At 36.4% G+C, this 25,892-nt stretch overlaps 2 long non-coding RNA genes across 3 annotated transcripts; one reads left to right on the top strand and one right to left on the bottom strand.

Moving 5' to 3' along the window:
- Window positions 1-231: 231 nt before the first annotated feature.
- LOC133265524 (uncharacterized) lies at window positions 232-13,597 on the top strand. The gene is made up of 3 exons (XR_009741994.1): window positions 232-1,496; window positions 11,500-11,622; window positions 13,067-13,597. It is a non-coding gene; the product is annotated as an uncharacterized LOC133265524 (long non-coding RNA).
- Window positions 13,598-23,839: 10,242 nt separating this feature from the next.
- On the bottom strand, window positions 23,840-25,301 carry LOC133265523 (uncharacterized). Of its 2 annotated transcripts, none has more exons than XR_009741993.1 (3): window positions 25,214-25,301; window positions 24,327-24,449; window positions 23,840-24,189 (listed from the first exon to the last, which is right to left on the bottom strand). It is a non-coding gene; the product is annotated as an uncharacterized LOC133265523 (long non-coding RNA). The 2 variants fall into 2 exon arrangements; XR_009741992.1 differs by lacking the exon at window positions 25,214-25,301 and adding an exon at window positions 25,016-25,129.
- Window positions 25,302-25,892: the final 591 nt, after the last annotated feature.

The following is a 25,892-nucleotide window of genomic DNA, read 5'->3' as shown; positions in this document are numbered from 1 at the left end:
TTGCAGGATGCCAGTATGAAAAAGGACAGGCTCTTCTAATGTAGAGATTTTGTGCTTTTGTTCACTCTTAAATGAGCATGGATTCTGATTTAAAATACTTAAATACCTATTTTGGTGCTCTTCATATACTTCTTTCTGCAGAAACAAGCCATGTTGCTTTGGATACTAATCCTAACACCTGCATTTTCTGCATTGTTCATATTTTGTGTTTTTTTGTTTGGTCATTTTTTTTTTAATAATTATATATTTTGACATTTATTTCATTGGTTTGCATGGTCTTATTAGTTTGTCTCTTGACATCACTTAGGAGATTCCACTTGCAGAGGTCCTAGTTCCTTTGTTGAAATGGCCACTCCTGTGACACATAGCTGTGTTTGCCAGATGTCTCACCCAGGATCCAGGGCTCCATTATTTACTAATGTGGTAGGTGAAGGCAAGAACATGCCATTCTGCTTAGCCACTTGTATTGTATCCAGAAAACTGTGATTTTTCTAATGCTCACACATACTGTTCGGACAAAACTGTTGGCTTATGGCAGTCAAACCTTTTAGTCTTGTTTCATATCCCTGCTATCAACTGACAAATTGCATTCCTGAACTTTCATGTTCATCTGGTATATGGCTTATATGGCTTATGGCTGGTATATATGCAGATACATACTTTACAGTTGTCCATGTTCAGATAGAAAAGAGTAGGAGTGTTACATAAAATTAAGTACTTCTTGCCTTAAAAATCTCCCAACATAAATGCCTAAGATTGTCTCTAGATTTAAATGTTGATTTCAAAGTCTTTGTATTTTAAATCCTATAAAACTTTAAAAATCTTAGGATACCGATTTTTGACTCCCCCTAAAAATGAACATTGAAGACCCAGGTCACCTCTTTGCTTTTCCTTATATATGAACATGTTCCTGTGGGAAATTTGTTTATTTCCATAAAAGCTCTTAACATGCAAACTATAGTACTTTTTGCCTTTCTTAGTGTATATTGCATCTTTGTTACAGATAATATTTTACACTTACTGTTATGTGTTTTCCAAAACCTGTTTCTAATTGGGCAGATGGCTGTCAAGGCATATTTAAAAAAAAAAAAAATAATAAAATCTGTTTAACATTTAGCTCTGCTGTTTGCCCTAAAGCTGTAATTACTTAGGTATTTTTTTCATGTCACCAGCTTATAAACTCCTGCCATTAGGTTATAGCTTACAGAAAACCCTCTTGTCTGAGGCACTATGCTTCTTGCTTATGTTACATTCACATTTGTGTGTTGCTAGGATGAACAGGTACATTTCTAAAACAGAAGAATGTATGATATACGGTATGAATAAAGACAACTTACCATTGTTATGTCTTTTCATTGAACCAGGAATTAACCTACTTCCTGAAGTCTTTCTTGACATATCAGAATCTAGTTATTAAAAGAGAGAAGAATAAATACCTCAATTTTTCGTGTGGCTATTTCAGAGAATTCTGGTACAGTTGTGAGTAAAAAAAGTAAGTATCAATATTATGTGTCTGTGTTAATATGAATAAACCTATGTCTGTTAGTTTTACTTGAAAAAAAAACAAACAAGACCAAAATTAAACCCAAATCTTCTAATTTTCAAAATCAGCACTGGACAAATCATCTGCTTGCTACATTATACCCTTTAGTAGCATTATGTGCTTAGAAAAAACAAAGTTTCAGCTAAAATAACTTGGATTTATAACGGGTTTTCATTTTATTTTGTTTACAATGTAGCAAAGCGTTACTTGCAGTGAAATTTGGTATCTCAGCTGAGCTATTATATTCAATTGTAATTAGAATAAGCTGTCAGCACGAATTACTGTACATTGGTTTTAGAGACCTGTTTGGGTACAGCCATTTCTTACCAAAGCAGAAACAGCAATTCACTATCTAACTTTGTACATTCACAAAATACACTTAGTGTAAAATTAATTAGGTCATTAGAAACCTATTATCTTGCCTCAAAGGAACTGATTTTAGAAGTAAGCGTGTTTTTTGTAAAAGATGGCATCTCTGCATTCAAACCTAGTTGTGTGATTCATTCTTGAGGTTTTATTCTTGCTTTTCTTTCTTCATCAAACTAGAGAGGAATATAAACAGGTTTTAAGTAATTCTCAGTATTGTGGTGTATGCTAAGGAATTAAAACTAACTTTAAAGGCTATCATTCAATGGCATTACTCTTATAGTATCCAGTAACTTACATTCCCAAGATGATCTGGAACTTGATCCTCTCCTATAGTGGCCACATGAAGCCCAGAAGATTCTGGTATTTGAAAAAACTGTCTTGATATCTGAGGGAAACAAACCACACTTCTGTGAAAAAGGAAGGCTGTGTTATGCAGCTGAGGAAGGAACAGTTTGCCTGTTCAAAAGGTAGAGACCTTCCAAGCTGCTTAAGCAATTTGGGCTCCTTGGTTTCATCTATTTTGATAGGACCAAATGCTCTCATATGGGGACGTGTTAAAGCCTGGACTAACAATCTGAGCTAAATGTCTTGAGTGAATGCCGAGTTTAATTCACAGACGAACAGCTGTGGTTTAGAATGCACTTCCTTTTTTTTTTCTTTTTGAATAATTGTCAAGGGCAGCTGTTCTTTTCTCTTCTTTAGCTATTTTTGAGCTCTGCTTACTCCTCCCACCCCCAAATTACGAACTGCCTGTTAAAGATTCATAGTTAATCCAATCTTGAATATTTTGAAGCTCCTGCTGACTAGTAATGATGAAGCAGGAATGACTCCTGTCTTTTAGGTAAACACTCTGACAGGGGCATCTTTCAGCTGTATCACCCCCATAAGGCCTATGGCTATTTCTGAACTCCTGCTTTCAGGACCAGGTGATGCTGTACCTATTGCTCCCATGCAGTTTATTCTTCCTGTGCTTATGGCTATCAGCTGAATCTTTTACTGACCAATTCATTCAAATACACCCCTTCACTCTATCTCAGTGTGACCCTCATCCTGTCTGTTTCCTAAACAGAATATCTGTAAGGAAAAAAGAAATTGTCTATAATGAACCAGCCTTCCATATGTGCATGTGCTTTTCGTGCCCTGAAATGCTTTTCTCTCCACCCCTCAAAGTGGGGAAATCTGTGTAGACCCTTTTCCTCCACAGATGTCCTGCAGGCAATTTAACCAATTTCACTTCTCACTGGAATTTTTATTTAGTACATTTCCCTGTGCTTTCTTTAAAGCCACCTGCCTAGCTTTCCCTCTCTTTTGGAGACTTCCCTGCCGGGAGTCTGAATGCTGCTGATCATACAGGCAAGATTCAGTTCAGAAAAACACAGCAAGTATAATTTACCTTTTAGCTTCCAGTCCACGTGTTGTGTCAAGGTTTTGCTTTTGCTTTCAGTGAATGCACAAGCTTGCCACAGAGATTGGTTTTGCTGTTTTTAAAACATAGGAAATTTTCTTTTCACCTTTTATATTCTAAACTTTTAGCACAGAACCCTAATAGAGAAATCCAATAGGCATGCTTAATGTGACAAAGAGTTATTTTACAATTAGACTACAATATGTCAAGACACTGTATTAGATAAAGGAGAAAAATAGCCACACTTCATCTATTGACCTTTGTTCTGAGACAGTAAACCAGAAGTAAAAACCATCAGGCTTAAGAACTGTCCTGAAGGGCCTGCTTCAAGCACTTCTCCAATGAATACTGCTTTTTAGCTTGTGGCTTACATGGACTTACAAGCATAAGGCATCTTCCTTTTTGAGTAAAGAGACTAGAACTTTCTCAGAGAAACCTGGAGAAAGTTGGATTGATCACATCTTAGTCCTTAGATATTCATTAAAGGTATGATAATACACACCTGTATTTTAATATACTTGGTTTGAGACTACACTGGGTGTTCAAATACTGAAATAAATCTTAACTCCAGTACATGTACAAATGCTTCACATTGTGAACGCACATAATATTGATACAATCAACACTTTGGCCTCTTCTGAGCATTTGAAGGGTAAGATGCAGGAGACTGACAGGGACTTTACAGTTTTGCAGTGTCAGTTTATCTGACCATAATATTCATCTGATAGTTTACAAGCTAAAATATCATTTCTGCAGAATAGTCAGAATACAGTTAATTAGCAAAGTGCTGACCAGGCACAAATCCAGATCCCTGTAAAATATTGAGATGACAGTAAGCTGATCCTGCAAGTTTGCTTTGTTTTTAATTGTCTACTTATGGCAGGCTTGCCCAATATTGATGCATACACATGATGCAGACAACCAGTAGGCATTCTAATACCTCCTTCCTGATGTAAAGTCTGATGTAAACTTAACTTCACAGAAAAACAGCTGCAAATCCAGTTTGAGCCAATGTTGTGTTTGTTTTTTGTTTGTTTTTTTTTTAAGATAACCTTGGCAAAAGGTCTTAGATAGCTGAATTGATTCCGCTAATCTCAGGAAGGCAGAAGACCATTGCAATTTTGCTTTGTCCTTTCAAAAAAACAACAGATTTTGCTGACTGGCCTCTGCTCCTACCTTGCAGTAATTGATGGCAAATACAAAGCTAATTCCTTATTACACAGTATTTTCTGGGGGCTAATGGGCAAACGGTCGAATACAAAATCGTAAGCCAATAAGGTGGTACCTAGGAGAATAAAGATCTGTAATTCATATCCTCCATGGCTGCATTTTTGGTTTATGTCTCTTCTGTGTTCTCTTTGATGTAGATTCATAAACCAAATTCTTACCCCTCTTACCATAGTGGAGAACAGTTGAAAATATGAATGCAGAGCTCATTTATTGTTTCTTAGTCTTGATTCTCTCCCATTTGTTTTTCCTTTTTATTGGCAGCTTCATTTTCAAATTAGGATAATAGCATCATATTCTTTCTCTAATTGTGTATATTTAAGACTCTTTGTCTTGGGGGCTTTGTGTTAGCATAAAGAAATCTGGTGGAAATTGAGTGTTCTGTTATATCATCATGGGCAAGCTTGGTAATCTGAAACTAATGTGCTTTTATTACAATGGCTCCTCACCCCTCCTTATATCCTATCTTCTTTCGAAAAACAATTATAACAATAACAAAAACAGAAAAACACAGCAAGAAGATAGCAAGCAAGGCTCTGAAGACTTAGCATCTTGAGTGACTCTTGAGTTTTATGTCCATGCATTTAGAAGGGTATGTCTGCTATTGCAGAGAAGTTAGGTGAGCTCCTTAGAGAACCTGAATGGTGCTACCTGCCACTTGTTTCAGAATGTTATTCCTAAGGCACTAAGTTTCCTTTGGAAGTTTTATGTACAGAAAGGGTACCAGTTCAATTTTGTGTTTCATGTCAAGTTTGCACAGTTCTGTATTTCTAGAGTGGATAATCATAGTTCACATTCTGGAGTGCAATGAGAGCTGGTTAACACATGGTTAACACATGGTTAACAAGTATTCTGCTACAGAGCTGTCTGCATTACATGGAACAGAAAGGAAGAAGACATAGAGTACAGTTTTGCTATTTTATTTAGCTGAATTGTATCTGGATTGGTTGATTTTGCATGGATATGAAAATTAGCAAGGAAGAGAAGGCAAAATCCATACATGTTACCTTAAGAGATGAAGAAAAAGGTATAAGGGTTTGGTTTCCTTTGCTTTGGCTTTACTGCCAGATAGAAAGCGGGTCTTATATTTCTTGTGTTTTCTCCTGGTGTTCTGTAGGCTTTTCTGTTACAGGGATGTTAACATGGTATTTAAAGGAGAAAAAATAAGATAAATCTTGCAGAATGTCAATGTAAACTGCTCTTTCCTGCCTCTTAGGATGGTAAACAACCGAAGGCATGAGAACTTTGTCCTCATGCTGGACAAGAGCTGTGCAGGGAACATCTGGGCACTGCACTTCAACTTTCTAGACTGTAGAAAGACATGATATTTTAAAAATTGGAAATAACCCCTTTTATGTGACATCTGAAGCTAGGGATGTAGAGTGGAGATAGTTACATGTATAATAACTGAACCTAAACATTTAGACTGCTGCACTCCCATCTGTGTATTGTTTTATTTGTGGTGGTTTATACAGCTGTGTGAAGGAGATTGGTTTATTTGTGAATAGCAATGCTAGCAAATTAATAACATAACAGGCATGCTTCCTTTAGAAAGGAAGAGCTTTAACACAGAGAAAGTTGACTTTATTAGAATCTATTAGATACTTTTGCAGCCAGTCCCAAGGGTGGAATTTCAGACAAGCCAGAACTGTGAAGCACCTGACAAGTCATTAGGAAGGTAAGCCCCATTTCATCAGAAAAATTGTACAGCTGATAGTGAGATCACATGTGAACGGCAGCTTCACTGTTCTCAGTGATTTATGTTAAGTAAAATCTTTTTTTATTTTTGGTTGTGCAATAAATATTTCCAAGTACTGGTATGACTCGATAGGTGGCTAAAGGTTGGGTGAATAGCCATTTTGAAAGGAGTGTATGTTGCTAGAATGATTCTGGAGAGGCTCCCAACTGACTGCCCTACAGGTTGCTCTCATCAGCTGCCAGACCTCAGGCTACTTTTGTCATTTCTATCCTTATGGGTTTTTTTATTGTTGTTGTTTGGTTTGGTTTGTTGTCTTTTTTTTTTTTTTACCCAGTAGAATGTGCAGATTTAGGGATTTTGTTTTATGAGCATTTCCCTTAGTGTGTTTGCTGAGTGGAAAAGGGATGAAGGTACATAAGAGCTCTTGAGGCTATTTAATAGAACCCTTAAATACTTATTTTTCAAGTTTGTGATGATTTGGATTTAGATCTGTCAACTTGACTTAAAATTAATGCTCATACTGTTTTCTTACGGAAAATAATATATTCTAGGTCATTAGGAAGTTAGCTCTTTATTCAGAGCAGCTCCGCAGAGAAGGACTTGGTCAATGAGAAAACGAACATGAGCCGGCAGTGTGCACTTGCAGCCCAGAAAGCCAACCGTATCCTGGGCTGCATCAAAAGGAGCGTGACCAGCAGGTCGAAGGAGGTGATCCTGCCCCTCTGCTCTGCTCTTGTGAGACGTCACCTGGAGTATTGTGTGCAGTTCTGGTGTCCTCAACATAAAAAGGACATGGAACTGTTGGAACAAGTCCAGAGAAGGGCCACGAGGATGATCAGGGGACTGGAGCACCTCCTGTATGAAGACAGGCTGAGGAAGTTGGGGCTGTTCAGCCTGGAGAAGAGAAGGCTGCGTGGAGACCTCATAGCAGCCTTCCAGTATCTGAAGGGGGCCTATAGGGATGCTGGAGAGGGACTCTTCATTAGAGACTGTAGTGAAAGGACAAGGGGTGATGGGTTCAAACTTAAACAGGGGAAGTTTAGATTGGATAAAAGGAAGAAGTTCTTTACTGTTAGGGTGATGAGGCACTGGAATGGGTTGCCCAAGGAAGTTGTGAATGCTCCATCCCTGGTGGTGTTCAAAGCCAGGTTGGACAGAGCCTTGGGTGACACGGTTTAGTGGGAGGTGTCCCTGCCCATGGGAGGGGGGTTTGAACTAGATGATCTTAAGGTCCTTTCCAACCCTAACTATTCTATGATTCTATGACTCTATTCTATGTTATTTTTTTCTAACATCCTACTGAATCATTTGTCAAGTAACTTGTTACGAATGTGTGATTAGTACTTCTAAGAACAGTTTTGTGTGTCACATTTCAATAGTCCTTTTCTCCCAGTCCAGTTTCTAATGAAGTCTGTGAGAAATTATTAAATAGCTAAGGAATTGTTTGGCTTTTGAACTTTACTAACATCAGTATCTTGTATTTCCATATGGAAATTGCTCTTCAGGACTCCAGCTGAGCCATTGGGATGCCCCTTCTCATTCAGTATGCATCTTTAAATGAGGTGAAAGCCTGCTTTTCATTTTAACCACTTGTTTTGGATAGCAGAAATGGAAATACCATACAGATATAAAAGGCTTGAACAAAACTGGTAATGAAGAAAGTGGAAGAATACTACTGGTGGCTCATTGCTGATGCAGTTTTATGGGCCTGTGTGAGAGATACCCTCTGTGAAGTTAGTCATCTTGTATGTACCCACTTCTGAAAAGATGAGTACACCTTGAAAAATGACACATCTATTGAGCAAATATCTTTTAGCATTGAATCAGTTAATGGAAGGCATCAGAATGTCTGTTTCACGTGATGATAAAGGATGAGAAAATACCAAATGTTGGACCAAAAAAAAAAAAAGTCTGCATTTTGTTGACCTTACCAAAATGACCAGAGCTGTCAGATTCTAAGGTTCACATTCAGGGCTCTTACAAATATTAATATACTTGAAATGTCCTAGAAATATTTAGGAAAAAAAAACAACCAAACATTCCACAACAATCAGTTTATTCCTTATTTCCTGACTCCATAGTATGATTATGTTCACTGATTCTTTACTAAACAAAAGTTAATGTGCTTAAATTTAACTAAATTAGTTCACTGAAAAGTTTATCTGCTTATACCTGTCATTCTTTTATGCAAATGTAAGACAATTTCAAGAGGGATGGCTTTTTAAGCCATAGTACAGTAGGAAACACTGGTGCAAGATGTATTAGAAGATTACCTGTGGGAAATTTATTGTTTGCTATTAATTTAATTTTTCAGAGTATTGAAAATGTTTTTTTTCTTAACATCTGACAAATCAACAGCTTAACAGCTTTTATTAAATGTTTTGCAGTTTGTGTAAGAAATCTTTACAGCAAGTTGTACAAAAACCTAACACTCCTTACACATGCAGTCAGCAAGGCTCTCAAGATAAATGGTAAAGAAAGCATTGAAGACTCTCAACCTCAGTTTTCATGAGGAAAGAAGTCCACAAATCTGTCTGAGTGGGGGTAAATGAGGCAGAGTTACTTTGCTTTTTGTTTTTGTTGCAGAGAAGGGGCCTGTAGTAAAACAATAATTGTATTCTGTTTCTTTGAAGCATTTTGAGGATCAAAGGTAAAAAAAAAAAAAAAGCATAATAGAAGTTTCTGATAGAATGTGAGAAAAGGTGAAATCTCACAGAAAACTATGAAAGGCGAAAGACAGAAATGAGCCCAGAGTAGTATTTTTCTTTATTCTGCCTGATATTGTCCTTCAAAAGAATTGAAAGTTTTACTCTAAAGTCACAGCAAATGTGACTGATCTGATATCAGTTGTAGCAGCTGCACAATGGTACATACACACACGGATCTGAAGGTTCACAATGACAACACACAAATACCCTTCACTGGAGAACTCTTTGTATTTAAGTCAGTGGTAAATACTGTTTTAAGTGAAAGCACACCAGACAAAGATAAAGGTTATAAACTATCAGTTGAGGAATATTACTCGTACTGTGTATTATTGCCAAGAAAAGAATGACTTGAACAGGTAGACAAGACAGCATGATTTAACTTCATGCTTACATCTTAGTCATATTAACTTCCTAGTGTATTGCATTCATTAGTCTTGGATGTTATCTCTAAAAATAGCACTTGAAACTGCCTATGAATTAGACTTTATGACATGAAAATGTCATTTCTGAAGTAATCAGATATTACACAGGATATGACAGTGCCCAGTGACCAAACTGGGAGCAAAACATTTGTCTTTCCCTTAGGTGTGGGTTGAATGCTAACTTTACATACAGGTTATGTTATGTACACTTAAAAGCTGGTTGGTTTTGTTAGGTTTTGTTTTGTTTTGGCTTTTTATTGATTCTGAGGTCCTGGTCCTTAAAATATCATTGAAAAGCTATCTCTAATTTTAGGGGGGGGGTTGTTGTTTTTTTTGTTTGGTTTTTTTTTTTGTTTTGTTTTTTGTACAATAGGTTAAATTCAGGAGTGACAGAGATTGTAAATCAAGCAAGTAAATGTGTATAATTTATAGCATTGCAGAAAGGATAGGAAAGATGTCCTGAAAAGTAGCTTCTTGTGGGCATATATTATTAAAAAAAAACAAACAAACCCTAACTAAGTACTTCTTTGTGTTAAAATTCATAAAGGATGGTTAAAGCAAAGTAAAAATACATCACTGTAATAATATTACAATTGTAATATGTATATCAAGTGCTGTACATTCAGTGAAAGCAAAACATTTGCTGAAAGCCATCTAGATTGAATCCTTTATATAGTACAAATATCTTCAATAGTAAATTGATTCCTCTGGTCTAGATAGTCTGTTACTGTGTGAGTCCCAGCTCAGAGATAAAAGTCTTGCTTGACGTACACAAAACTTTCTTTGTGCTGCTGAAATAACCATGTTTTAATTTTCTCTCTCTAATGTCCTGAGGAAAGCACTGGTAACTGACTCGTGGAACTTCAAAGTAGATCCTATGTGATACTAAAAGTGGATGCAACATTGTTTATCTCTGTACAAGGGCAGTGTGTCACTGCTATTCCGCTTTTAGTTACAGTGATGTTACTTTTTTTCTGCCCTGATAGGACAGCTATTCCTTTTTGTTTCATTGTTTGTTCTGGTTGGGTTTAAGCCAGCAGGAACATAGAAGGAGGCTTTTTGTTATTATTTAGTCTCTAGTAAACACAGACCCATGTCTCTGTCACTACCTGGCATTGTCCCTTTTTCTTATTGTCACTTTAATATTCTTAATGCCACAATAAAGAAACTGAATACGTTTTAAATGTCTGCTTTAAGCCATGAAACCATCTAAAATGGTCTTTCGAATATAGACTAAACTGATTCATAGACAAGTTGCAGTCTACCATCAGGCTTTTTTGGATTCTTGTAATTGAAAACCAGACTACAGTAATCCAGCACAATATTTAAAGACTTCTAGCTTTAAAACTAAATGTCTTTGACTAAGAGATTTTTCCTAGATGGAACAGGGCTTGTATTTTTGCTCAAAATGAATGAATACTGTTCATTTATTAAAAAAAAAAAACAAAATGTAAGTATATTAGTGGTGAACATTGTGTGCATTGAACTAAAGGTCATTGAAGGTACACAGAACTGGAGCCAAAAAAGGTGTTACCAGTGTCATTGAGTATTACTGAGATTTTGATTTAGTTGCAAAATAAATCTGGAATTGCTGATATCACTTAAGATCTGTTGACTTACTGTTCTTATACCCCTTGCATTTGGTGTTCAAGTGTGTATTTAGTGATGGGAATTCAGCGCATAGAACACCACAGCTGTTAGCAGTCCAGCAGGTTTGAAACTAGCTCTGCTGAGAGATTAGTACAATTAAATGCATTGATTCTCCCTGGTCAAGTTCTTCACGGGAGTTAAGCTGTTTGCATTGAATACAGTGGTTAGAAACACGTAAAGTGCAGAATAAAGAATACTTCATAATATTGATGTTAAGGGGTTTTTTTTCAGCTAAGTCATAATGTGAGAAAGAAAGAGTAAAATCTCACATTCTTGTCTGTGTTACAATTTTATACATACCATGTCTAGCTCATCTGTTCTCCACTCAGGAGCCTCACATACAGCCCTGAGCCAGAGGGAATACTTTTTTTCTTTTTTGTAACAATAACTAAATAAAACTAGAAATCTGTTCACTGAAGTTTTGAAATAAAACACTTTTCGTTCTGTATTCTCTGCTTACACATATGTTGTAGGAGGAGGATTCTTTTGGCAAGTGAAAGAAGAACTGAATTTACAGTAGATTCGGTGCCTGATCCCAGGAGGTGTGTATCAGATGACTAACTACTTGCAAAGTCTCATCGCTGAGAGTGAAACTGCAGGTACCAAGATCTCCACCCTTGGAGACAAATTCTGTGGCTTCGTTGGAGTCCAACAGCACTTGGAAAAGTGACATTACTGTTGTAATACAACTAAATATAGTGCTGTTCAATGCAGTATTTGGTTCAGTGTTTACTGTGATAAGATTTGAAGCTGCAAAAGCTTGAAGAAAAGCTATCTGGCAAACACTTTCTCACTGAGGATTTTTTTTTCCAAAGCTTTTGTATCTACAGAGAGTTAAGTTAGGGTCAGTGGAGAGTTTAAAGTTAATAATTAGGGTAGGGTGAAGTAGTAAAATGCGTGATGGAGGAAATCATTGAGGACATTAGTGAAGGGCAGAGAAGTCAAATATTAAAAAAGACAAAAGTAGTAATCTATTGTAGAAAATATGATGAGAAGACATACTGTGAGAGTCCCACCTACTCATTCTTAGCTGAATAATAATGTGTTATAATTATGCATGTCAAGTATATATGATTATGGTCACTTGATGCTTGAAAATACTGCCAGAAGTATTTGTCTAGTGTGATCTGATAATGTACACTTAATCATAGTAACTGAATTAGAGAGAAGTTATTTTACTAATAAGTCAAGAAGTGCTCTATAGGAATTAAAGGGAAATAGAAAGCCTCTAAAAATTTGACTTGACACAGAACAACACAGCTAGTGTTATACCTTGCTATTAATTAATAACCCAAAATCTGGGCATCTTGACACCACTGAGATCAATGGTAAAAAACTATTGTCATACTGGGAGAATAAGTTTATTGAAAAAATAATTCCATGCTTTTAATCAATTTTTGCCAGATATATGGTGCTTTTAACAGTGCCTTTGCATATCTTTTTTTTTTTCCTCTTGAATTAATACATCACACTAGAACATGTTGCCATTGTCAAAGGATACTGTATAATCAGCATGCATAGTGATACAAAGGGAATTAAGAGTATTCTCATGAAACATAATAATGCAGTGTTAGGATACCAGTCCTAGTATAGAGACATGTCAATGATGAGTGACAGGAACTCACATTGCGTTGGATAGGCAGATGTTATGAATAATAGTTTACTTAGTGAGGGTAGACATTCTCTGTCTCAGGTGGGCCTGCAGGTTTCAGAAGCAGGTCTCAAATGCTTGTTTTTCTTTCTATTGCATCTTGATTAGTGTGATGCAAACTGAAGACATTGGAGAGATTGTGCCGACTGTACTAAAGAAACTGAAGATAATCAGTGAATGCAATCATTCAGCAATTCCTCTCCCAAGTCATATTTTAAGATATTGAACCAATATACCTATGGCTTGATGGGTGAAATGGATTAAAATCCTTAGTAGGTGACTGAAGAGAGATCTGGGAAAGTATTTGCATCTGATTCTTCTAGTAAAATAAAAGAAATATTTCAAATTGTGATGTCCATATGACTGTTTATTTCCCTTCATCTTCACTGTAGGACAGCTTTATGGGTTTCTCTTTCATCCTTCCTTGTGAAGTGGAAGAAACCATGACAAGGGAATTTCTAATGGCACCCCTGCTGAACAGTACCGTGAAGAGGACAGTATGATTTCTGACTTCTTCCAAGGTTCCCTCTTTGAGACTTCTTTTGCATCAGTAGAAAAGAGATTAAATAATATTCTGAGGAAAACTAGCTTTTGAATGTCATAGTGGTTAATAAGCGCTGATGTGTGGATAAAAAAAAAGACAATCAATAGATCTCAGCAGCAAACAAAGTTTTCTTGCTTGCATTATTCTGGCTGCAATGTACTGGATCAGAGGAACCCAGGTGTGCAAGAGTTAAATGTTACTTTCAATAAGAAATACTTATGGGAGAAAATGGAGTAACAGGAATAATGTCTGCAAGAAAACACAGCAAGAAGACAGCTTTTAGCACAGCCAGGACCACAAAGAGCATGGAGAAGACGCAGAGGCAGTCCACAGAACTAATGAAAAATAAGACTTTTTTCAGTTCTTCTAAGTAAACTGTAAAAAAATGTATTGCAACCAGAAAGCCCCTGAAAATCATTTCATGGACATCCCAAAGGAGAAGACCCCCTTCAAAGTCAGTTAACCCATTTTATTTTTGTATTTTTTTTCTCCTGTATCCTTCATTTTTTGGAATTGACAGTGGTCATTGTTCTCACATCTGTTCTGATGTGAGAAAAGATATATAATAACCTTGCTCAGGAGTTTATAAAGCCCCTTTGTAAAAATTGTATGCTTGATGTTAGAAAAAGATGAAGGCAGTACCACCATTTCTGTATTGCTTTACATCAAGGAAAAATTAATTAATATTTTGATTGTAATGAATAATCTTGCTTTTCCTGTTGTCTACCCTCAAAATTAAAGATGCATTGCATCAGTGGTCGTCTTGGGGGAAAAAAAAAAAAAAGGATATGAATCCCTTTTGCTATTTAAACAGAGGAAGGGATTCAGCACTGAATAGAAGCTTTAAATCTGGTTTAGATGTTTTTGGTTTTTTTTATGACTCAACATTACACAGCTGGTAGAGACATTAATAAACAACTCTGTATGTTTCAAGTATTCTACCATTTCTTCTTCTGATTATCTAAGTGTAGCTTTATTTTCCTATTCGCTTGTTGTCAGTGAATATATAGTTGTTAACAACTGATGTCTGAGGATGCCATCAGTCCAGTGGCTTGGTGGTGTCAGTAAAATTTGTGCAAGATGTGAGCCCAGACCTCAGAAACTACTGTGCGGCCTCGGTGTAAGTACTCTCATTTTATCTGAGATAGTAAACCAAGAACATTTAGGGAATCTTGCTAAAAGAATAAGTAAAATGCTGAAGAAATGTTATTTACTAAAGTGAGTTAAAAATCTGGAGATAAGCAGAGACTACCTCTTAGCTCTGGGATTTCATTGCCCAAACTTTGTATTGACTGGTTTTTGCTAACTGTGGTGGCAGAACTGGGTATATGGTGTTTCTCAAGGCCTTGCCAACTCATGCTGTGTTGTGTTTCTTTGCCTACAGCTAAGTTTATTGCTCACTCTAAACCTAAAGTAAATTAAAAAATAGACTGAATGTACTCTTGGAGTAAAAAAGAAACAAGAAATAAGAACATGTAGTCTCCTAAGGTTTTCTTAATGAATGTAGAGGTAAACATTTGAACCTAAACAAAATGCTTTTCCTTTTCTATAAATGGTTAATCTGTCTCACACAAAGAATTAAAAAAATATTAAACTCTCTGTTTGAGAGCTCATACTGTGGAATTCCAGTGACCCGTAAACATTTTGTGACCTCAGAAGGCATCTCCTCTTCTTTTATGAAGAAAATTATTGCAGCTTAGAACAAGCTCTCTCATGCATGTCTGCATACAAGTAAAAATAAATTTTTGATTAGATGAATTCTGATCTAAGGCTATCAAAAAGTTTTAATTTTAGATTAAAATCTTTAGTTCTTTAGCTGAAATAACTTATATCCTTCAGGTGAAACTAGATGAACAAGAAACAGCCAACAGCCATGACTGGAATATTCAGGTTTTCTTATATCTAGGAAAAGATTCTTATCAGTTCCTGGATTCCATTTCGCTTCAGATTCAGCAGAACACTGTCATTAAAATACGCTGTTTATCTCTGCTTCTAGAAGATCCATAGATAAGACTACGTATGGCTAAAATCAAAGATGCTGTATTTGTACGGTAGGGCATGAAACCAGTAAGTGTGACTGACTTTGGAAATATGACCTGAGTTTTGTCTTTGAATTACACTGGCATACTACCAAAAGCCAGAAGAACTAAAAAATCCATCCTTTTGAGGTATGATTACTTAAGCATTTTTCCAGAAGAAAAATGTAAATATTATAAAACTGAAAATGCAAATTTTGAAAAAAATAGAACATCTGGTGTCAATTGCTTAGATTTATTTTGCAAATTATGTTTTTCCCAGTGGCATTATATTATTTTAACTGATTTCCCAATATTTGGAAAAAATACAAACACACAGTGCATGCCAGTGATTAAAATAACTCTAATAATATAAAAATACTTCAGCATTCACACTAAGTGGTGATATTATTTGGCAGGTTAGTTATCAAAATAATATTATACTGAAATATATATAGACATTCCTAAGCTATTCTTGTTGGAACAGACATACCAGTGAACAACCTGTGCTTGTATTTGTTGTGCCAGTAACACAGGAAAAGGTAGAAGAGTTGCTGGACTTGAAATGTAAAAATCAAGTTGGGAATGGCTTCCCAGTTTTTGGGGCCAGACTGAAAGGTGAAGCAGCATTTGAAGATATAGTTGAGGAAATTTATATGCTCTGTGGAAAATGAATCGGCTTCATTATGAAATGGAGAACTTTTTGAAATAAAGGAGTAGGCACAGGAGAAATAATCGAAGTTGAATTGCTAGCATTAAAATTAAATATAGACAAAAGAGTGAGGAAAAGCTGTTGTACGTGTAAGAGCACATCACTAAGGTTGCTGCAGTCTTTGAAGCAAATGTGTACATTTCAGCAAATGAGTCTAAGAAAACCTATTGGAAAACCTAAATTTACATCAGCTTCTGAACGTAATACACATGCTAGAAACTAGCATGCTAGAAATATACATAGTGAAACATTGCAATACCAAGGCAAGGGAAACACTGAGTAGATACTGATGGAAAGTTGAATGCAAATTAAAACTAAGAAAAATCAGATATGAAGCATGTTAGTGGGTAACATAGACTTTGTAACATATAAGGGAAACCAGTATTTGTCTGTAATACAGCTGTGAAACAGGACAGCGATAGTCAGTTCAGTGTGTTAGGGGAACACACCCCATGAGAAGGAATCTCAATAAAAAGATTCAATTAGGTAAGACAAGAAATGTCACGGGAGGTGCAGTGCACAGATTCAATTTTCAGATTTCATGAATAACTACTTCACATGGCATAGTTTGGTAGCAGATACAAATCTTGGCTTAGTTGATCATTGCCCAAGAAATGCTTCAAAATTAGCTACTTCTTACATTAGTAGTAGCATATTTCTATTTAATCTTCCTACAGAAACATTTTTTTTTTTAAACCAGCGCATATGTAGCTTTAGAAAAGGAAACTATGTGCAAACGGGAAGTCCTGCTAAAAAGAGAGTTGAGGGGAAACCAATAGGCAGAAAGTTTTCAATTGGTAAGTAGGGTATTTAAAATACAATGTTGATAAATGTAGTGTAATTGCATTATAATGTACCAAAAAATACTTTAGGAAATGTGTGTGTGTGTGTGTGTGTGTGTGTGTGAAGAAATCTACCATGACTTTGATAAGGAGGTCTACAAAAGTAAGTTTTGCTTCAAGGAATTGGAATGCTATCTAAAGAATAACACTAAAGGATATAACCAGGACATCAGCAAAGAGAGGTAAACATTTTTCAAGGAGCTTGCATAATTATTTTCAATGCATCTTTGAAAATATCAATAAGAGAAAATTTTAGAGAGCTGCAAAGCCACTGTAAATGGACAGTCATCAAGGTGATCAAGGTACAAAATAACATGAACCCAACTAAGGTCTTGCCAGAAAGTTAGGCTTTTGCATGTGTATTTACTAGTGAAGAGCTCAAGGTTGTTTCAGTACTGGAACGGGGGAAACTCAAGTTTAGGTATTAATAGAAAAAGTTAATTGGCTGGACCAGATGGCATTAACTTGAGTTCTAAAGAATTTCATCTTTGAAAAATCTGTAGTCTGCAGTCTTTTCTTTTAGACCTTCTTTGGCATGAGTAAAAGACAAAGTAGCAGATCTTTTGAAAGGAATTTTGGAATTACATATATATCTGCTATTTGTAATTGTATGCACAGATAAAAAATTAAAGCTGATTGTACTGAAAAGATCAGTGTATCTTAATAAAGGGAAGTTATACCTAGCAAATCATTGAAGGAATGGAAAAAATAGGCAGACTGCATATCTTTCTTGCACTATATACTTAGATTTTTTTTTAAGCTGTTCCACCAAGAACTTTTAAAGTGCATAAGCTGCCTTGAGACAAGAGGAAAGCTTTCATATGGGTGAACAATGTGTTAAAAACTACAGTAATGTCTAATAGTAGTTAAAAACTACTTAATGTCTAATATGGGCAATCAGGTTTAAGTCTTGGCTGTTGACATTCATTAGTCTACTTCCTTTTTGGGGAAGATTTATAAATACAAAAGCTTGACATATCCTTGATTTAGTTTGCTTTGAAATGGAAAACCTTTCAACATTTCAGCCGTCTTTATGAGATGGGAAAGGCACTGCTTAAGAATCTTAACTTCTTGCTGATCACTTCCTGAAGTCATCTGAAGAATTCAGTGATGAGATTCAATGACTGAGTCCATAAACACTGTCCAGCAATTTGAAGTTGATTCAAACCTGTTAAGTCATTTGAGTCTTCTGTACAAAAGTCTATTTACCATCTCATAACTACATCAGATTTGTGTTGGCTTATTTTTCTGTTGTTTTTTTTTTGACAACACTTGGTATCAGTCTTTATAAAGAAACAGAATAGTATGTTTCAAGAAAACTGATGGACATGAAAGAATTCTGTATGTGTTGCAAAGCTGTGTATCTTTCCTCTCCCCTTCCCCCAGTTATTTAGTGGAGCCTTTGGGCACTTGCAAAGATGAATAAATATATTAAATGTATACACTGAGTAGCAAGATCTTTGTAATATAAAAACTAGATTGCATTAAGTGCAGCCGTCTTTAGCTTGTTACTTAGACCTGTGAGACTATGTCTAGTTTTAAAACTTTATGTCTATTTTTAACACTGTAAACCAGATTATACCAACACAGAAAAAGAGTGTAAATCATACACGTTATTCTAAAGCCATAATATAACCATTTGAATATGCCAACTGCAAAGCAAATCTATCAAATACTCAAAGGAAAGTGCTAGCAAAAGATGTGATCTTTATAATGGGCCTTGTGTATGAAGAACTTTCATAGTAAGTATTTTAGCCAGATTGATTTTTACTATTTAAATAGTTAAATTGATGCAATCCCTATGTGAATAGACTGCAATAAAAATAAGTTTATGTCAGTATGTTGACTCTCATATGTGATACATATCTTCTTACTGATATGATTCATGTTCTGAAGGAAACTGTTCCTCTTGGTCGTTACGTAGTTAACATAATTATGGCCAAGGTCACAGGAACAAAATTCTCTCTTCTCACTCCTGGGAAGTTCAGTGCAGAAAAATTCACGGATAAAATAAATATGCATAGCCTTGTAAAAAAATATTTCCTTTTGCATGATTAGGCAGCAAAGAATTTAGATTTCTGATCAGCAAGAACAGTTTGCACGTAGGTTTTCTTGAATATTTCCCCCAACAGATTTCTCTTGATCCTGTGTTGGTTTGTACATTCTTCATGGAATGTATATATACAACTGAGTGTATATATACAAATTACCTTGTGGATTATAGGTCATGTTTTATATGGCCTGAATTTCAGTTTTTTGCTTTCTAGTCTATTACAATTTCAGTGCTGCATTGCTCTTTACTTCTGTCATTGCAGTGTTGACAGTAGTCCTGAGATTTTTGCAGTAGAACGTAGCACTATGGTGAACATTATTTTGCAAGACAGATAAGGTTTCAGTGAATCCATTAGCAAACCATTATGACTCTTCCAGATAGCACCAACAAGAATAAGTTTGTGAAAATTTAGAAATAACATGCAATTAGTATAATGCTGGTGCAACTAAAGCTTATCTCTGCTAAGGCTAGTAACAGCAACAGAAATTTACTACATTGACAAAATGTACAGTAAATTTACATCTGACATAAATGAGTTATCTGACAATATCTCTGTAAATGAGATAGATATATGAGTGAATATCATGTCTGCACAAAGAACATGTTTCTTGAAATGGCAGGAGCTGCTTTTGGTGCATTTGTTGTTTCTTTTTAAAGCCCACCCTGAATGACACAAGAAAATGCTTATATGAGCCTGAACTTTTACAGGCCTTAGGTACAGGCTCTGTGAGAAAAATAATTGAAATAAAGCAAACCTCTGGGGTCTGATCTTTGTGCAGGGACTATTTCTGTTCTTATTTGTACAATGCCTCCTACAACAGGGATATAGCCTCTAGGAAATACAATATTGTATATAATAAATGATGATGTTGGAAGCAGGAATTTTATTCAAGTTATACAGTAAACAGCTGGAAAAAAATATTATGTGCCAGCCATCTTCCAAAAGATTCTCTGTGCATGTTTATGTGTATCAATTAAGGACAAGGAAAAATAGAAGCAACTGGATTTTGAGTTTAGGAACGGCCCATACTTTCCTTCCGTCAATTTTCCCTAATACTGTGATGACAAAGTGCCATCGCTGCATGTTTAACAGTAATAGAAGTGAAAATCAATGGAAATTTTGTGGGTTTGTGAATCTTTCTTCATAGTGCCATGTAGATATCAGGGTTTGCTACGAACAATATGTGAGCTGAAAGAGGAAGGATGGCACAGTGAAAACTGGTATGGTGCATGTCCAAAATGTTTGGTGCTAATGTCTTGCTGATTCTGAAATGTCCAACCTTCTGATTACCTTGCTGAAAATTGGTAAGTACCTATTATGTAAAAATGGTGTTGCACTGCCTTCTGCACTGGTGGAAAGTCCATAACCTGTTCAGGTGGGTGGCAGTTTTTACAGAGACCAGAACTTCATGTTGCCATTACCATATGGTCTGGAAAATTACAGTGGCACATTTTAAATGGAATACATATGCTACTCTTTATGGAATTCTCATTAATGCTCTAAGTTCTACATTTAATAGGAAACTTTAGCTTGGAATGGACAAAGATTCTTAATAAACATCCAAATGAATATTTTATCACAACAGAGACTCACATGAAAAGGTATGTGTTGCAAAAAAAAAAAAAAATTTATTAAAATATTTATATATTTTTTCTTTTAATACAGGCATTTGAATATTTTCAAATGGGTTTATGACAGTTTTCATAACTTTGACTTAGCCTCCCTTATAGGTGATTCTAAAGGTATAGCTGGTATAGCTAGCAAAGGTTGTTTATCAGTTGTGGCATGTTCTATTAGCCTCAATTTTGACCACTTGGGACCTAAACAAGACTCCTTATGTATTCACAGTATGTATTAGCTCTTACTTTATTGTTGCCAATGTAATAATCGTTTCTAATGAAGTCTGTAGGAATTTTCCACTTGAATTCTCTTCACTGTTGCAGTTTTGGAGATCTAATTTTACAGTACAAATTCAAATATGGTGATATCAAGAAAAACGAGCTACAAGAACTTAAAATTCTTAAACGCTGGCCAAATTGCCACCTTTTCTAAGTGAGAAAAATCAAAATTCTGGTTCTGCTGAAGGGAAAAAAAGATTTAACTGTAGGACTAAACAGGCTGTGCCCAATGCTTTACGTAACCACAGTACTTGCCTTAAATTTTGTTCTGTGTTTCCTCAAAACTTTCACCGATTCCCCTGATGTCAATATACTTAATGAGTTGTAAATCAGTGCCAAATTTAGCTTCTACCTGAAGCACTAAAACAACAAAAGCATAGCAATTCTGAATTCACTAAATCTTAATGTTGTTTTAAAATAGTTTTTAATGGGGTTAATTTCTTTAGGTTTTTCTTTCTCTCAGGGTAGTATAACTTGATTAATATAGTTTCCTTTCATTTTGACATTGTAACACGGTCTCATTAGGCCTGCAATGAAATTGAATTGCCGTCATAATATCACATCATAAAGGCATATTAACAAAATCTCTATAGACCTCTATTGGAATTATTTTTCCATCATAACCTTAATGTCATTGAAGAAGGCTCTTCCTGAGTGTAGGAAGAAAGCATCAGAAGAAACAAACTGGCTCTGGGATTCTCATCTTTAAGACCCAGATTCATCTTATATTTATTCACAGTTCTATCAAACTAACTGGTTTAAATTTTACAAATACTGTGTAGTATCTCAGTTGTAACTCCAGCCAATTCTGTTGCTTACTGTTTCTGGGATTTCATCTCACAAAAGTCTTACTAGCCAGTTATGTTTCACTGTTTTGTAGAATGCTCTTCATAACTGCTGCTCTTCTTACTTAGGCAAATAAGATAAATTTTATCCATTTATAAACCAACAAGATATCGCTGACATCTTTTGGTGGCACGCAGGAGTTGTCAGACTTTCAGCTATCTTTTGATCCTTGTCTTCTCCACAAAATGGATTCTAGTTATCTACACTGATTTGCTGTCTGTAATTCTGATTATTTGGCTACATTTTAAAAAGCTGAACATGTTACACAGCTGAACTAAAACTGGTTTTGCCAGTTGATTACAGGGCAGGTTTTAAAACTTGGGGAACTGTTTTTTAAGGTTTTTGGAGACTATTTCTAAAGTTAAATTTCTGGATTGAGCTCCTTTGTTTTCATTAACCTTACTTGTTTTAACAGTGTTTAGGTGGGTTAATCAAGGAATAGAACTCAGGCAGTATATAAAGTTAGATATATATATATTATGTCCTAGTAATAGCCATAACATATTTTAATGCAAATTAAATGCTTCATTAGGGAACAGGTAAAGTATAAAAATTCTTAGTGGTTAGGTTAACTTTATAAAACTGTTTTTTTTTCTTCTATGATATTCTGTCCTTTTCCAGGTGCTCTAATAAAGCTTTAAAGAAGATCAGCTGCAACCTCAAATAATGTGATTTAGATGTAGTTTTTTCCAGTCATCCCAGAGACAGGAAAGGGGATGTGGTAGGAAAAGTTCAGATTCTGCTGAAAATAAAATAGTTTTCTCTGAAGATGGAATCCATGATTCACCTCATTCATCTGGAAATTTTCCTTCACACAGAAAGGTAGAGAAAAAAGGATTACTGTGAGTAGTAAATGACTCACATTCGGTGGAAGTTTAGGAACACCACCATTTTCCTCATGTGCAGTACGCACAGAAAAATCTAATTCCGCAAAGTACATGTAGTAAGCTGGAATGTATGTGCACGAGCAGTGAAGTTGTGGGATACAAGTTTGGTATTGGAGCTATTCTGTATTCCTTAGTCCCTTCTAATTGGAGCCAATTGGCCCATACCTCTTACAGTTGTGTAGAGTCTCTGGCAAATTTTATTCCGTTCTTCTGATCAAAACTTTGTAATTGAATTACTTTATTTAGCTTAAGTGTTTTTCTAGTTAATAACTTTTTCTGCTGCCCTGTCACTGAACAGTTGCAATTCATACCACGGAATACAGATGCTTTGGAAGAGTGCATGCTACAAACACAGCTTTGCAAATTGAAATATCTGAAGACATTTGCATGATTAACTCCCAGACTATCCTGGGATGATTAGATCTGCTGGAGTCACATGTTTAAAGCATTCAGCCAATTTAATCAGTCTGAAAAGGCTTAATTTATTTCCAAATGTTTAGTGTGATTATTGGTTTAAATCATAAACAAAAGTTAAAAAAAAAAAAAGATGTGGGTGGCACATCACTTATTACTTTATGTAACAAGGCACACTGATGTAATGTGGCACATTCTAACACAGAATGAAAAGTACATGCAATTTTTTTCATATTGGCAACTATGTATTATGTTAAAGTAAAATACGTAACAAAAGCAACACCTCCCTCTTTGTCAGCCCCCACTCTCCTTCTAGCCTGTATGATCACAGCTTGAATTTTCACAGCTCCTGAAGCACTGAAGTACATTTTCAGTACAGAGCTAGAGAGTACTGAGAAGTGATGTGACTAGCAGTGCTCTTTCTCACTTTCCTTCTCTCTTGGGTATTCCTCCCAGTTCTTTCAAATGAGAAAGAAAATTAATTTAGGTGAAACTAAAAACTGTTTATAAGGAGCCTTGAAAACCAGAAAAAATTCTAATTATAATGGTTTTGTTGCTATTTGAAATAAAGCACAAAAGCAGTCTGCAGTTTTTCACAGGGCATCTTTGATGAAGATATTATTAATCTAAGGAACAATAGCATCATTTATGAACCTTAGCTGTGTCATCACTAGGCTTTTGTGTTTTGAAAGTATCATTAAAATGTTAACCGACTGCTTAAATTAAGCAGCATCCCTATGAGGTAGGTAAATATTATTAAAACTGCTGAAATGTGTATCCACAAATAACTGTTTGATTAAAAATTGCCTGGTATTATTCAAACCGTTTACTTAGATGACTGGCAAGATGCTTCCCTGGCTTACACTGAGAAACCAGGAGTGCTGATGGGGATGAGTTTGCCTAGTGTCAAAGAGAAAGCCAGTTTGAGAAATCAGCTACAAGTCATTGTCTTTATTGATGCAGTATCTTTAAACATACTGCACTTCCCTCTACAAGGGCACCCTTGGAAAATCCCAACAGGCTGTTTGTACAGCCCAGTATGGTGGCTATTTTTTACTTGTTGTGGTGCATGTACTTTTTTAGTAAATACTTCTTATGTGTTTCTTCTCACAGGAAACTTTTCCTTTGTTTGTTTTAAGCATATCAGAAAGAAATGCTTTCCTCAACCTATTCCCCAATCAAGCAGATTAATGTCTTATTTGCACACAAGGTGTCACTACTGGTTTGTATGGTGCAGTGCTCCCCTGAGCTGGTGGTGGTGTGGAAGGGTGCTGCTCCTGGATACACCAAGTCCCATTTTACTCTGCAATGATTAGAGAAATGTTTGTGTGTTGTTGCTGATATTAATGAATATACTTGTAATTCCTGCTGACTTCCTAATTTCTGTGTACTCAATTTCACAAACACATGATAAATTGTTGAGACTGTTTAATCTCTCACCTTTCCAAGTTCATCTTGAGCAGTTCAAAGTGAATACGGTGTTTATGAAGTGTAACAGGCTGGGCTGTGGAAGGGTGGGTGCTGCTGCAGTCGTGGCACTCTTGTTCCTAAGTGTGGCAGCATCTACAGTGTGATAAATCAAGTGGAAAAAATAACCTTCAGTAATGGCTCTGTAGAACACTTCAGAATAAAACTTAAGTAATTACAGTGCTGGGTAAGTACAATATAAATATAATCCTTACCTAATCTGCATAGCATTCTGTGTGTGCAAGACTTAAAAGTATTTCAGATACCACAACGTACCAGTATAAACTTCAAAGATATTCTTAGTGCCCACAGAACTTCTTTCAACTCACTTGGAAAATAAACTGGTAATTCTGGATTTTGTTTCTAAAAATGATATTGTGCTTTTAGGCTTCTGGTGTGCTAAAAGGGCAAAACGATCTTAAGAATTTGCAGAGGTGGTTTGGAAAAGAATAGGATGTAGCTCTGAGGGGAGAAATAAAAAGTATGCCATGTGGGTAGTGCCATGGGTAGAACGGCCTTTGACTTGGAGATTTTTGAGTGAATTTAATTTATTGGAGATTAATACCGGCTTACCTGGTATTATATATAAAAAAAAAAAAAACAAACCCCAAACCCCCCCAAAATAATACCCCCCCCCAAGTCAAACATTTAAATAAGCACACTTTTCCCTCCTTTCTCAGTCTCCATTTCACCAATTACTTCTCCCCTGGCTTCCCAAACCCGTGCCTCTGCCTGTCCCCAGCCTGGAGTGAGCTGGCCACGGTCCCCACCTCAGCGCGGCCTCCCGCCGCAGCCGCGCACAGCCGCCATGCTCCCGCGCTTCCTCCTTCCCTCCCTCCCTCGCTTCTCCTCACGCGCACCCTTCGCCCCTGCGCGCGGCGGCGGTTCTAGCGTGCACGCGCCGCTGCCGTTAGGCTGCAGCCGCCCGGAACCGGTTGCGGCCGGTTGGCGCCTGCTTCGTTCAGGGAGCGCTGCCGCCTGTGGTGCGCAGGTAGGAATGAGCCCTTCTTGTGTAAACACGAGCCAGCCGCAAGTGGTGCGTTCGACGCGGAGGTTGTTTCAGGTGTGGATTGGGCGTTAATCGCCCACGTTAAGATGTGAAAAGGCGGCCCGCTGCCGTGTACTAACAGGAGCCTGGTTTGAAACTCGCACACAAAACAAACTTTAGCTGGTTTGGCCTGTGTTTCACCTGGAGTTTAGGATGTCGTGCAGTAGCCTTCACCGAGAGGTAAGGGCAAGGATCGGGGGAGGCTCGGGCAATCTGCCCGATGGGGGGCAGAGTGTGCTGAGTCGTTAAGTGTCTCCAAATTGCTTCAGAGAGAAAAGGAATAATCTGTTTTCCATTGCTTCTGGGGACAGGATAAGGAATAATGGAATTAAATTGGATCAGGGAAGATTCAGGCTAGACTTGAGGAAAAAAGTTCCAGTTGTGGAAATGGTCATGTCCTAGAATACACTGCTGGGGGAAGTAACGGAGTTTGTCACCGCAGTACTTGCGGTCAGACTAAATAAGCATTTTACAGAGGTAATTTAAGCAGA

This window comes from Pezoporus flaviventris, unplaced genomic scaffold (genome assembly GCF_033815535.1).
Source record: "Pezoporus flaviventris isolate CSIRO_AGI_PZ_B2104156 unplaced genomic scaffold, CSIRO_AGI_Pfla_v1 ptg000005l, whole genome shotgun sequence".
NCBI lineage: Eukaryota > Metazoa > Chordata > Aves > Psittaciformes > Psittacidae > Pezoporus > Pezoporus flaviventris.
Note: the sequence above shows the minus strand (reverse complement) of the source record. Positions and strands in the feature narration are given on the sequence as shown.